Genomic DNA, 13,233 nt, shown 5'->3' with positions numbered 1-13,233 from the left:
TCATCCCTGTTAGATGATTTGAAACATGTGACAAAAAATCATGAACAAAATAAATCTGCAAGGAAGAAAGACTTTTCCCAGCATTGTACCTCAGACAAAATGAACTCACTTTAGTCTAAAGAGGGCAAAATTTAATTGCAGAGTCTCAAATGACCTTAACATGTGTAATAAAAACAATAATTACTACAGAAATGCTTTGATAAGCCTTTGAAATTAAAATTAGATATAAATGGCCTATTAAACTTCAGGGACATTTTTAGGGACACTCAGAGGTCTGGGGGGGGGGGGGGGGGGCTTAACTGCTTATAAATGTGTTTTTGCCCATGAGCAAATGGCAAGATATCACAAAAAGCCAAACTATTGTATGTAAATTTATAAACATGTTACACAATCCCAATTTCATATTGCTTCAGTTACAATCACTGTTTACTCACCAGCAAAGGCAAAACCAAGCTTCTATTTCACTCTGTGTAACAAAAGACAAAGAGCAAAAATACAGGATCAGAAAACTCAAATCAGCATCAATACTGCATTACTCTCTGTTGTCAAAAAGATTCACTAAACTTCTTTGTTTACTACAGCTGGAATACAAACAACAACTCTCCTCTGTTTTCTTTGGTCTACATCTCATTTAAGATTGCAAAACACTCATACATGAAAAACTGCACGATATATTTTTAAGTCTTTAATATTTGAGGTGGTCTGCATTCAAATTCTACTTCCTAAAATATTATTAACTGCACATAGTATCATTAAATATGCTGTAGTTTTAAAATAAATATCTATGTACCATACTTATAATAATATACTGCCATATTTTATTTATGTGAAGGTGGGCTGTTGTTTATTTCATTAATTTTCCACAAAGTGAGAATTTAAACTGTGCTGCAGATTTAGGTTGGCACAAACAAGCCTTTGTTAAACAGTTCTTAAAAATTAAAGTCTCCTGTTTAGGAGTTCTTATTATTCTTGAGCTATGTACACAGGTACTTTTGAAAATGGAGATTTTTCTATGCGTTTGCACCTTTCGTCCACACTTAAACGGCGTTTTCGGTGACTGAAAACGGAAATTTCTAAAAACGTCTGCCAGGATATTTTCGAAAACTACGTTTTTGCATTTGCATAAAAACGGAGAAAACGCAGTGTCAAAGATGTGCGCCTGTTTTGATGTCACGCTGTGCGCCACTTTATTGTTTCGCTGAAATGCATTTCTTGAATACGGTTACTGTTAATTGTACTCTCTGCAGTGTTTAAATGCGTACATATACACACACAGTTACTGTCCCTCCACACACATGACTGGGTTCTGCTTTTATGCCCCATCTTTGTTTGCTATTTCCCACCGAGGCTTCTAGACTTCTGATCGGCCAACATTTCTACACGGTTAGGAATATATCGCCACCTGTTGCTTTGTTTTTTAAAACGAAAACGGAAAATCTCAGTTTTCCATACCCGTGTATGTGGGGACATAGCCTATGTTTAATCCTCAGTTTCTCCCCCCCTCCTTTCTCTTAATTAACCCACAAGACCTGCACACAAGTGACTCTTTTTCTCCCGTGTTCGGCCGGTAAAATGGCTCCTTTGATCTTGCCGACAGCTGACACTGAATCTAAGATGGGGGTTCTTTAGAAACTTTACAGCATAAAGAATGAGGCTGTTTTAAGTAACTGATTTGTGAAGAGAGCTAACTGCACCTTATTTAACAGAATGAAAAACGAACACACCAAATGTAATTAATAAAACAACACAATAACCATGGTTTACAGTCAAATGAATTATCTTCATTTCACACTGGGCTCATAAGAGTGCTAGTCGTTAGCATTGGGTTGTTAGCGTTAGCTCATCAAACACTGCTTTTACATACAAAAATGACAATTTTTCACTAAAAAGCAACCATTGTGTTACTTTAATGTGAGTTATACCTCGGCTGGCTTTATAAATCACTAACAAGAACTCGTTAAATCGTGCAAACAGAGTATAGACACTTAGGAGAGGAGAGGAGAAGCAGAGGCGCAGCACTCACCGAGAGCAGACTCAACGAAGTGTGCGGAGAGACGGATGTCTGGCAGTCAGGTAAAAAAAGAGGCGTTCACGGGTAGTAGGAAATTCCAGTATTACACACAATGGGCATTGAAAACATCAAAAATGTAGGTAATTTTAAATATTTTATACAATATTTATTTGCTACAGAAAAAAACTAGCAGAACTTTAATTCTATAAGTTGAATAAATATTATTAGAAGGCTCTTCTCCTGAACACCAACACCAAATAGCTGGTGATAGAGTTCACCAGACCTAAAAAACAAACAAACAACCAGTCCAGGACAGTCGTCAAAGATGTTTTAAAGACAATATATTAATATATATATAAACCTTATCCAGTAAGGATTCCCTTTAAACAAATGGCCATAATTTCCTAACGGTAGGGGCTAGAATGGTCATTCTTACACCATTTTGTTCAGAAGAGATGGGGGAATCGTCAAGTGTTGACAATTTATCATTAAAATATGAATTTTTAGAGATATATGACATGGATGACTGGTTGGCTTAGAAGCCACGAAGGCCCCAATATGCAAATTTGAATGCCTCAGCCCACATATATGATTGGCTGGCTGTGAAGCTCTGATTTGTAAATTTGAATGTCTCAGTCCTCACAGAGGATTGGCTGCCTTGGGACCTGACAGAAATATATAGAAATAGTATGATTAAGCATAAATACTACATTTAGTAGAAATACTATGTTTTAACACAAATGATATAAAATTTCAGAAATACTATAATTTAGCAGAAATACTATATTAAGCACAAATCCTATAAAAAGCAGAAATATTATATTAAGCAATATAAATATCTTATAAAAAGCAAAAAATACTGTACTATGATTTGGTAGAAAAACTATAATTAATCAGAAATACTATATTTGGCAGAAATACTATTTCCCCTGCCCCTCTGTTGGTCTTCCTTGGTCTCTTGTGTTCTGGGGGCCTCTGGATGTCTGGAGTCTTGATCTCCTCCATACCTGCTTCATGCCCTGGAGGTCGGGGCAGTGGCCCCCCACAACCTCTAGCAGATCATTACATGAAGGAACCTTTTAAAAACAAGCGCGTTCATGCTCACAGGTGTACACACGGGTGATCACACACACAAATTACACCCTTTTTGGCTCCTACCTCAAAGCACACTGTGCGCTGTCGATCTCACGTGCTGCACAATAATGTTTAATATTTAGTATTTACTGTCATATTCCCATATATCATTGTGATTTTGTTTATTACTCTCGTTTTCTTCTGCTTGCTCTCTTTTTTCTTTCTCAACAGGTGATCCAGGTGATCGATATATGTATTTTTTGTCTGCTTATTCTGTTGGTTTTTGTTTTTTGCCCTTTTTCCCCGTCCCTCTTCTCAGGTTTTTTTCTTTCCCTCTTTCTTTCTCCACATTCTCTCCTCCAGTCAAGTCTGTCCCGTATTCAGCAAGTGAAAATAAAATAAACAATAAAAAGTTGAATCAAATGGACCATTACGGCAAGGCTGGGATGGTCCATTTGGTAAAGTAAATCCGTTGGGCATCTTTCTTCGCCTTTAGACAATAATTCTGATGGCAAAAGAACCAAACGGGACAGGTTAAAAAAAAAAAAAAAAAAAAAAAAAAAAAAAAGAAATATTATTTTTAGCACAAATCTTATAAAATAGCACAAATAGTATCATTTAGCACAATAGTAATAACTGAAAAAGAAAAATTGGAAAAGCAAAATGGACAGCTGAAAAATGCTGAACATGCTGAGGGTCCCTAAAATATACTTGTTAAATAAAAAAAGAAAAACGGCAAAAAAAAACCCACTATAACAGCCACACAATCACAAATGTGGACACATATGGAAACACACATGCACAGAGAGACACACACAAGATCCAATTCAGTCAACCAGTCTAAATATATTGAATTTGAATCTTACAATGAGATTCTCCCATAAAAAGTATCTCTCTCTCTCTCTCTCACACACACAGGGAGAAAGAAGCAAGTTTCAAGGTCAGTCAAATGGTAAATGGCCTGCATTTGTATAGCGCTTTTTACTCAGTCCCTAAGGACCCCAAAGCGCTTCACACTACATTCAGTCATTCACACACACATTCACACACTGGTGATGGCAAGCTACATTGTAGCCACAGCTGCCCTGGGGCGCACTGACAGAGGCGAGGCTGCCGGACACTGGCGCCACCGGGCCCTCTGACCACTACCAGTAGGCAAACATGAGGTTAGTATCTTGCCCAAGGATATTTGGTATGCAGCCAGGAGGCAGCCTGGGCTGCAGCCTGGGATCGAACAGCCTGGGATCAAACCACCAACCTTCTGATTAGTGGCTGACCTGCTCTGCCACCTGAGCTACAGCCACCCCATTAGTCAAGCAGCCTGGGAGCTGCTAAATTTGAATCCACCAATCAGAGAGGCTGTGTACTTTTTCCTGCCAAAACAGATGAACCTGTTTTTACACACACGCAGCACAGAGAGACACAGGATTTTTGCAGTCTATTTCTCATAGTGAGGATTCCCCTCCAACATATTGGCCATAGTTACCTAACCTTAGGGGCTAGAGAGGTCGTTCTTAGACCGTTTTGTTCAGAAGAGATGGGGGAATCATCAAGTGTTGTCTATTTAAAATAAAAATGTGAATTTCTAGAGATATATGACATGGATGACTGGTTGGCTTACAAGCCGTGAAGGCCTCAATATGCAAATTTGAATGCCTCAGCCCTCAGATATGATTGGCTGGCTGAGAAGCCGTGCAGGACCTGATTTGTAAATTTGAAGGTCTCAGGCCTCAAATAGGATTGGCTGCCTGGGGACCTGGCAGTAATTAATGGAAATAGTATGATTAAGCATAAATACTACATTTAGTAGAAATACTATATTTTAGAGCAAATACTATAAAAAGCAGAAAGAGTATGATTAAGCATATATACTACATTTAGTAGAAATACTGTATTTTAGCACAAATACTATAAAAAGCAGAATTACTAAAATTTAGAAGATATACTATATTAAGCACAAATCTTATAAAAAGCAAAAATACTGTACTATGATTTGGCAGAAAAACTATAATTATTTAGAAATAGTATATTTACTATGTTTTAGCAAAAATACTCCAGTTTAGCACAAATATTATAATATAGCAGAAACACTATTCTATAGCGGAAATGCTATATTTAGAAGGAAAAATATAATATAGTAGAAATACCATGATTTAGCAGAAATCCTACAATATAGCTTAATAACAATGATTTAGAACAGATAATATGATTGAGCAGAATAGTAATAACTTAAGTGAAAATATTGGAAAGGTAAAATGATAAGCTGAATAAAAAGGAACATGGTTAAGTTCGCTGAAAACTAATTTTTGTTCATCTGTGAAAAAATAAAATAAAAATACATTTAGAAAAAAAATAAGAACAGCCAACAGATACACAAAATCAAATATGGATACACAAATGTACAGAGAGAGACAAAGTCTCTCTCTCTCTCTCTCTCTCTCTCTCTCTCTCTCTCACACACTCACACACACTCACACACACTCACACACACACTCACACACACACACACACACACACACACACACACACACACACACACACACAGAACAGCACCAGCAAGTGAACAGGGCATGTTAACAGCAAATCTCATAAAATAGCAGAAATAATATGATTCAGCAGAAATGCTCTATTTACCCCAAATCTCATAAAATAGCAGAAAAAGTATGATTTAGCAGAAATGCTCTATTTACCCCAAATCTCATAAAATAGCAGAAAAAGTATGATTTAGCAGAAATGCTGTATTTAGCACAAATCTCATACAAAAGCAGAAAAAGTATGATTTAGCAGAAATCCTCTATTTAGCACAAATCCCACAAAAAAGCAGAAAAAGTATGATTTAGCAGAAATGCTGTATTTAGCACAAATCCTGAAAAGCAGCAGAAATGCTATGACTTAGCACAATAGTAATAACTTAAATAGAAAAATTGGAAAAGCAAAATGGACAGCTGAACAAATGCTGAACATGCTAAGGGTCCCTCAAATGTAATTGTTAAATAAAAAAAATCTGTAAAAAAAAGTATAACAGTCACACAATCACAAAGATGGACAAATATAGAAACACACAAGCACAGAGAGACACACACAGGATCAAATTCAGTCAACCAGTCTAAATATATTGAATTTAAATCATACAATAAGATGCTCCCATAAAAAGTCTCTCTGTGTGTCACACACACACGCACACACACACACACACGCACACACGCACACACACACACACACACACACAAGGAGAGAAAACCAAGTTTCTAGGTCAGACAAGCAGCCTGGGAGCTGCTAAATTTGAATCCACCAATCAGAGAGGCTCTGTGCTTTTTCCCGCCAAAACAGGTGCACCTGTTTTTACACACACGCAGCACAGAGACAGGATTTCTGCAGTCTATTTCTCATAGTCAGGACTCCCCTCAAACAAATGGCTATAATTTCCAAACCGTAGGGGCTAGAACAGTCATTCTTACACCGTTTTGTTCAGAAGAGATGGGGGAATCTTCAAGTGTTGACAATTTATCATTAAAATATGAATTATTGAAGATATTTGACTTCCAATGCACCATAACTGAGTAGAGGCGAAGAGAAAACTGCCCTGACTTGCCCTCGAACAAAGCTTTGTAACTCTAAATCTATTTGGAGTATCGATATCATTCTTTCACTGTAAGAGACAGCAGGCTTTGGTGAACAGTCATGGAAATTTTCAGGTTTCTGTGGGAATCCAAAAAAAAGATATGACGAGAGAAAAAAGTGGTTCATTTCCAGAGTTTGAAATCTGAAGAAATCTGAGCGAAGGACAAATTTCCTACCCTCAAACAAACCCAATTCATGGCCAAATGGTAATAGATGAGAAAACAATTCTTGAATTGTGAGCGTCAGGAGTGTCTGAAGATATACTGGGACAAGCCTCATGTTTTAACTTCGCTTCGTTAAGGAGATATGACGATTCGAAAATGCCTCTCATGACAGAAATCAAGCGGTGATTTTGAACAAGCTCTCCATTGACTTTGTAAGGAGACTTTTCCGACCTTGTGTTGGTCTGAGGAGATTTGCCAAAATTCTATAAATCCCACAACAATGACAGTGACATTTTCTGAAAGCCAGCAAACATACCTACGTTTTGATGTATAATTTGTGGGGGTTGATTGAAAATTGAGCAAGTAGCAAGAAGTTGTTCGAACATGAAGAGAAGACTGCAAAACTTACAGTGGCTCACTGAAAGCCAAGTCCATAGCAACCATAACAACGCATGTATTTTGTGAAAAACTCACAAAAATGAAACTCAAAACTTTAAGAGGCATAAAAGTAAAACGGTAAAAGATTTGAAAAAGCTGACTTATACCTGAATAGCCCAATAATTTGAGAACATTTTAAAGTTTGAATGGTTGTTCTACGTGTAAAAATGAGGAAGTAGTTAAGTTTCAAAAACAAGCAAATTTTAGCAGAATTGCGGAAGTTTCCCATTCATTTCAATGGGACAAAAAAAAGGAAAAAAGCGTAATATTTTAAAAAGTATAATAGTGAAAAATACCAAAAGATATAGCGTAAATTAGCAGAAATAGCAGAATAGTTTAAAATTTGAACGGTGAAAATCGGCTGAAAATTGTGGAAGTAGTTAAGTGCCAAAAAGTGTACGGAACGCAACTAGAACTAGAAAAATTTGCATTTCCTGCGAAAATGCAGTGTGGATGCTGGAACGCTGAAGCTGTCTGCTGAAACTAGCTGAAAAAGCTGAAAAGTTGCAGAAATTGTAAAAACTTTGCAGAAGCAAAGGAACTTTGCTAAAATGTAGTAACTTAGCAGAACTGTAATATCTTAGAGGAAACATAATACCTGGCAGAAATACAATAACATAGCAGAACTTAGCAGAAATATTTTGATTTAGCAGAAATGCTGTATTTAGCACAAATCTCATAAAACAGAAGAAATAGTAGGATTTAGCAGAAATGCTCTATTTACTCAGATATGATTGGCTGGTTGGGAAGTCGTGCAGGCCCTGATATGTCAATTTGAATATTATAGTCCTCACAGAGGATTAACTCCCTGGGGAGCTGGCAGAAATATATAGAAATACTATGACTACCCAGAAATACTGCATTTAGTAGAAATACTATGTTTTAGCACAAATACTATAAAATGGCAGAAATACTATATGAAGTACAAATCCTATAAAAACAGAAATAGTGTACTATGATTTGGTAGAAAAACTATAATTAAATCAAAATTAGTATATTTTTTTTAGCAGAAATACTAATTTCTGCACAAATCTTATAAAATAGCAGAAATAGTATGATTTAGCAGAAAAGCTCTATTTAGCACAAATCTCATAAAAAAGCAGAAATAGTATGATTCAGCAGAAATGCTCTATTTAGCACAAATCTTATAAAATAGCAGAAATAGTATGATTTAGCAGAAATGCTGTATTTAGCACAAATCACATAAAATAGCAGAAATAGTATGATTCAGCAGAAATGCTCTATTTATCACTAATCTCATAAAAAAGCAGAAATAGTATGATTTAGCAGAAATGCAGTATTTAGCACAAATGTTATAAAATAGCAGAAATAGTATGATTTAGCAGAAATGCTCTATTTAGCACAAATCTCATGAAATAGCAGAAATAGTATGATTTAGCAAAAATGCTGTATTTAGCACAAATGCTGAAAAGAAGCAGCAATGCTATGACTTAGCACAATAGTAATAAGTTAAATAGAAAAATTGGAAAAGCAAAATGGACAGCTGAACAAATGCTGAACATGCTAAGGGTCCCTCAAATGTAATTGTTAAATGAAAAAAAATATGTAAAAAAAAGTATAACAGTCATACAATCACAAATATGGACAAATATAGAAACACACAAGCACAGAGAGACACACACAGGATCAAATACAGTCAACCAGTCTAAATATATTGAATTTAAATCATACAATCAGATGCTCCCATAAAAAGGCTCTCTCTTTCTCTGTGTCTCACACACACACACACACACACACACACACACACACACACACACACACACACACACACACACACACAGGGAGAGAAAATCAAGTTTCTTGGTCAGTCAAGCAGCCTGGGAGCTGCTAAATTTGAATCCACCAATCAGAGAGGCTCTGTGCTTTTTCCCGCCAAAACTGGTGCACCTGTTTTTACACACACGCAGCACAGAGACAGGATTTCTGCAGTCTATTTCTCATAGTCAGGACTCCCCTCAAACAAATGGCCATAATTTCCTAACCGTAGGGGCTAGAACAGTCATTCTTACACCGTTTTGTTCAGAAGAGATGGGGGAATCTTACAGTGTTGACAATTTATCAATAAAATATGAATTATTGAAGATATTTGACTTCTAATGCACCATAACTGAGTAGAGGCGAAGAGAAAACTGCCCTGACTTGCCCTCGAACAAAGCTTTGTAACTCTAAATCTATTTGGAGTATCGATATCATTCTTTCACCGTAAGAGGCAGCAGGCTTTGGTGAACAATCATGGAAATTTTCAGGTCTCTGTATGAATCCAAAAAAAAGATATGACGAGAGAAAAAATTGCCTCATTTTCAGAGTTTGAAATCTGAAGAAATCTGAGCGAAGGACGAATTTCCTACCCTCAAACAAGTGTAACTCATCTCAGAACGGTAATAGGTGAGAAAAAACTTCTTGAATTGTGAGCGTCAGGAGTGTCTGAAGATATACTCGGACAAGCCTCATGTTTTAACTTCGCTTCGTTAAGGAGATATGACGATTCGAATATGCCTCTCATTACAGAAATCAAGCGGTGATTTTGAACAAACTCTCCATTGACTTTGTATGGAGACTTTTCCGACATTGTGTTGGTCTGAGGAGATTTTCTAAACTTCTATAAATCCCACAACAATGACAGTGACATTTTCTGAAAGCCAACAAAAATACCTACGTTTTGATGTATAATTTGTGGAAGTTGAGTGAAAATTGAGCAAGTAGCAAGGAGTTGTTCGGACATGAAGAGAAGACTGCAAAACCTTCAGTGGCACACTGGAAGCCAAGTGCATAGCAACCATAACAACGCATGTATTTTCTGAAAAATCACAATTTTGCAACTCAAAAGTTTAAGAGGGATAAAAATAAAATGGTAAAAGATTTGAAAAAGCTGATTTATACGTGAATAGCGCAATAATTTGAGAACATTTTAAAGTTTGAATGGTTGTTCTACGTGAAAGTATGAGGAAGTAGTTAAGTTTCAAAAACAAGCAAGTTTTAGCAGAATTGCGGAAGTTTCCCATTCATTTCAATGGGACAAATTAAAGGAAAAAAACGTAATATTTTAAAAAGTATAATAGTATAAAATACCAAAAGATATAGCTGGAATTAGCAGAAATAGCAGAATATTGTGAAATTTGAACGGTGAAAATAGCACAAAAATTGTGGAAGTAGTTAAACGCCGAAAAACGTACGGAAGCAACTTGAAAAAGAACTAGAAAAAGTTTGCATTTCCTGCGAAAATGCAGTGTGGATGCTGGAACGCTGAAGCTGTCTGCTGAAACTAGCTGAAAAAGCTAAAAAGTTGCAGAAGTTGGAAAAACTTTGCAGAAGCAAAGGAACTTTGCTAAAATGTAGTAACTTAGCAGAACTGCAATATCTTAGAGGAAACATAATACTTGGCAGAAATACAATAGCATAGCAGAACTTAGCAGAAATATTGTAACTTACCAGAAACATGATAACTTCTCAAAAATACAAGAATTTAGGAGAAATAGTATAGGATAACAGAAAGAATATATTTAGCCAAACAATCTTAAACATTACAGAAATACTATGATTTAGAAAAACAGTACAACATAGCAGAAATACTGTGATTTACCAGAGACACTGTAATATACTATGAATATTTATATGAATACAATGTTTTCACAAAAATATTCCAGTTTAGCACAGATTATAATATAGCAGAAACACTATTCTATAGCAGAAATGCTATATTTAGAAAGAAAACTATAATATAGTAGAAATACTATGATTTAGCAGAAATGCTCTATTTAGCACAAATCTCATAAAATAGCAGAAAAAGTATGACTCAGCAGAAATGCTGTATTTAGCTCAAATCTCATGAAAAACTAAAAATAGTATGATTTAGCAGAAATGCTGTATTTAGAACAAATCTCATAGAACAGGTGAAAAAGAATGATTGAGTAGAAATGCTGTATTTAGCAAAAATCTCATAAAATAGCAGAAAAAGTATGATTTAGCAGAAATGCTCTATTTAGCACAAATCTCATAAAATAGCAGAAATAGTATGATTTAGCAGAAGTGCTGTATTTAACACAAATACTGAAAAGTAGCAGCAATGCTATGACTTAGCACAATAGTGATAAGTTAAATAGAAAAATTGGAAAAGCAAAATGGACAGCTGAACAAATGCTGAACATGGTAAGGGTCCCTCAAATGTAATTGTTAAATGAAAAAAATCTGTAAAAAAAAAAGTATAACAGTCACACAATCACAAAGATGGACAAATATAGAAACACACAAGCACAGAGAGACACACAGGATCAAATTCAGTCAACCAGTCTAAATATATTGAATTAAAATCATACAATAAGATGCTCCCATAAATAGGCTCTCTCTCTCTCTCTCTCTCTGTGTCACACACACACACACACACACACACACACACACACACACACACACACACTGGTGGAGGCAAGCTACGGTTGTAGCCACAGCTGCCCTGGGGGATACTGACAGAAGCGATGCTGCCATATCGCGCCATTGGCCCCTCTGGCCAACACCAGTAGGCGGTAGGTGAAGTGTCTTGCCCAAGGACACAACGACCAGGACAGAGAGGCCGGGGATCGAACCGGCGACCTTCCGGTTACAAGTGCCCTATGATTTTGCAGAAATGCTGTATTTAGCACAAATCTCATAAAAAGCAGAAATAGTATGATTTAGCAGAAATGCTGTATTTAGCACAAATCTCATAAAAAAGCAGAAAAAGTATGATTTAGCAGAAATGCTGTATTTAGCACAAATCTCATAAAAAAGCAGAAAAAAGTATGGTTTAGCAGAAAAGCTGTATTTAGCACAAATCTCATAAAAAAGCAGAAAAAAGTATGATTTAGCAGAAATGCATAATTTCGCACAAATCTCATAAAAAAGCAGAAAAAGTATGGTTTAGCAGAAAAGCTGTATTTAGCACAAATCTCATAAAAAAAGCAGAAAAAGTATGATTTAGCAGAAATGCTGTATTTATCACAAATCTCATAAAAAAGCAGAAAAAAGTATGGTTTAGCAGAAAAGCTGTATTTAGCACAAATCTCATAAAAAAAGCAGAAAAAGTATGATTTAGCAGAAATGCTGTATTTATCTCAAATCTCATAAAAAAGCAGAAAAAAATATGATTTAGCAGAAATGCTGTATTTAGCACAAATCTCATAAAATAGCAGAAAAAGTATGATTTAGCAGAAATGCTGTATTTAGCATAAATCTCATAAAAAAGCAGAAATAGTATGATTTAGCAGAAATGCTGTATTTAGCACAAATGCTGAAAAGCAGCAGCAGTGCTATGACTTAGCACAATAGTAATAACTTAAATAGAAAAATTGGAAAAGCAAAATGGACAGCTGAAAAAATGCTGAACATGCTAAGGGTCCCTTAAATGTAATTGTGAAACGAAAAATAATCAGCAAAAAAAGTATAACAGTCAAACAATCACAAATATGTACACATATGGAAACACACATGCACAGAGAGACACACACAGGATCAAATTCAGTCAACCAGTCTAAATATATTGAATTTAAATCATACAATAAGATGCTGCCATAAAAAGTCTCTCTCTCTCTCTCTCTCTCTCTCTCTGTGTGTCACACACACACACACACACACACAGACACACACACACACACACACACACACACAGGGAGAGAAAATCAAGTTTCTAGGTCAGTCAAGCAGCCTGGGAGCTGCTAAATTTGAATCCACCAATCAGAGAGGCTGTGCACTTTTCCCCGCCAAAACAGGTGCACCTCTTTTTACACACACGCAGCACAGAGACAGGATTTTTGCAGTCTATTTTTCATAGTCAGGACTCCCCTCAAACAAACACCCATAAATTCCTAACCGTAGGGGCTAAAACAGTCATTCTTAGACCGTTTTGTTCAGAAGACATGGGGGAATCTTGAAATG

General features: G+C 36.0%; 1 long non-coding RNA gene across 1 annotated transcript in view; it reads right to left on the bottom strand.

Moving 5' to 3' along the window:
• The window catches only part of LOC134624201 (uncharacterized), a 31,280-nt gene extending 29,246 nt beyond the window's left edge, over window positions 1-2,034 (bottom strand). The window contains exons 1-2 of the long non-coding RNA XR_010093466.1: window positions 2,024-2,034; window positions 435-466 (exon numbers count right to left, since the gene is read on the bottom strand). This is a non-coding gene — a long non-coding RNA (uncharacterized LOC134624201). The remainder of the gene's footprint in view (window positions 1-434; window positions 467-2,023) is intronic.
• Between the last annotated feature and the right edge of the window lie 11,199 nt (window positions 2,035-13,233).

The sequence above is a fragment of the Pelmatolapia mariae genome, linkage group LG3_W (assembly GCF_036321145.2).
Source record: "Pelmatolapia mariae isolate MD_Pm_ZW linkage group LG3_W, Pm_UMD_F_2, whole genome shotgun sequence".
NCBI classification, from domain to species: Eukaryota; Metazoa; Chordata; class Actinopteri; order Cichliformes; family Cichlidae; genus Pelmatolapia; species Pelmatolapia mariae.
The sequence above is the reverse complement of the archived record's forward strand: the minus strand, read 5'-3'. Positions and strand labels throughout refer to the sequence as shown.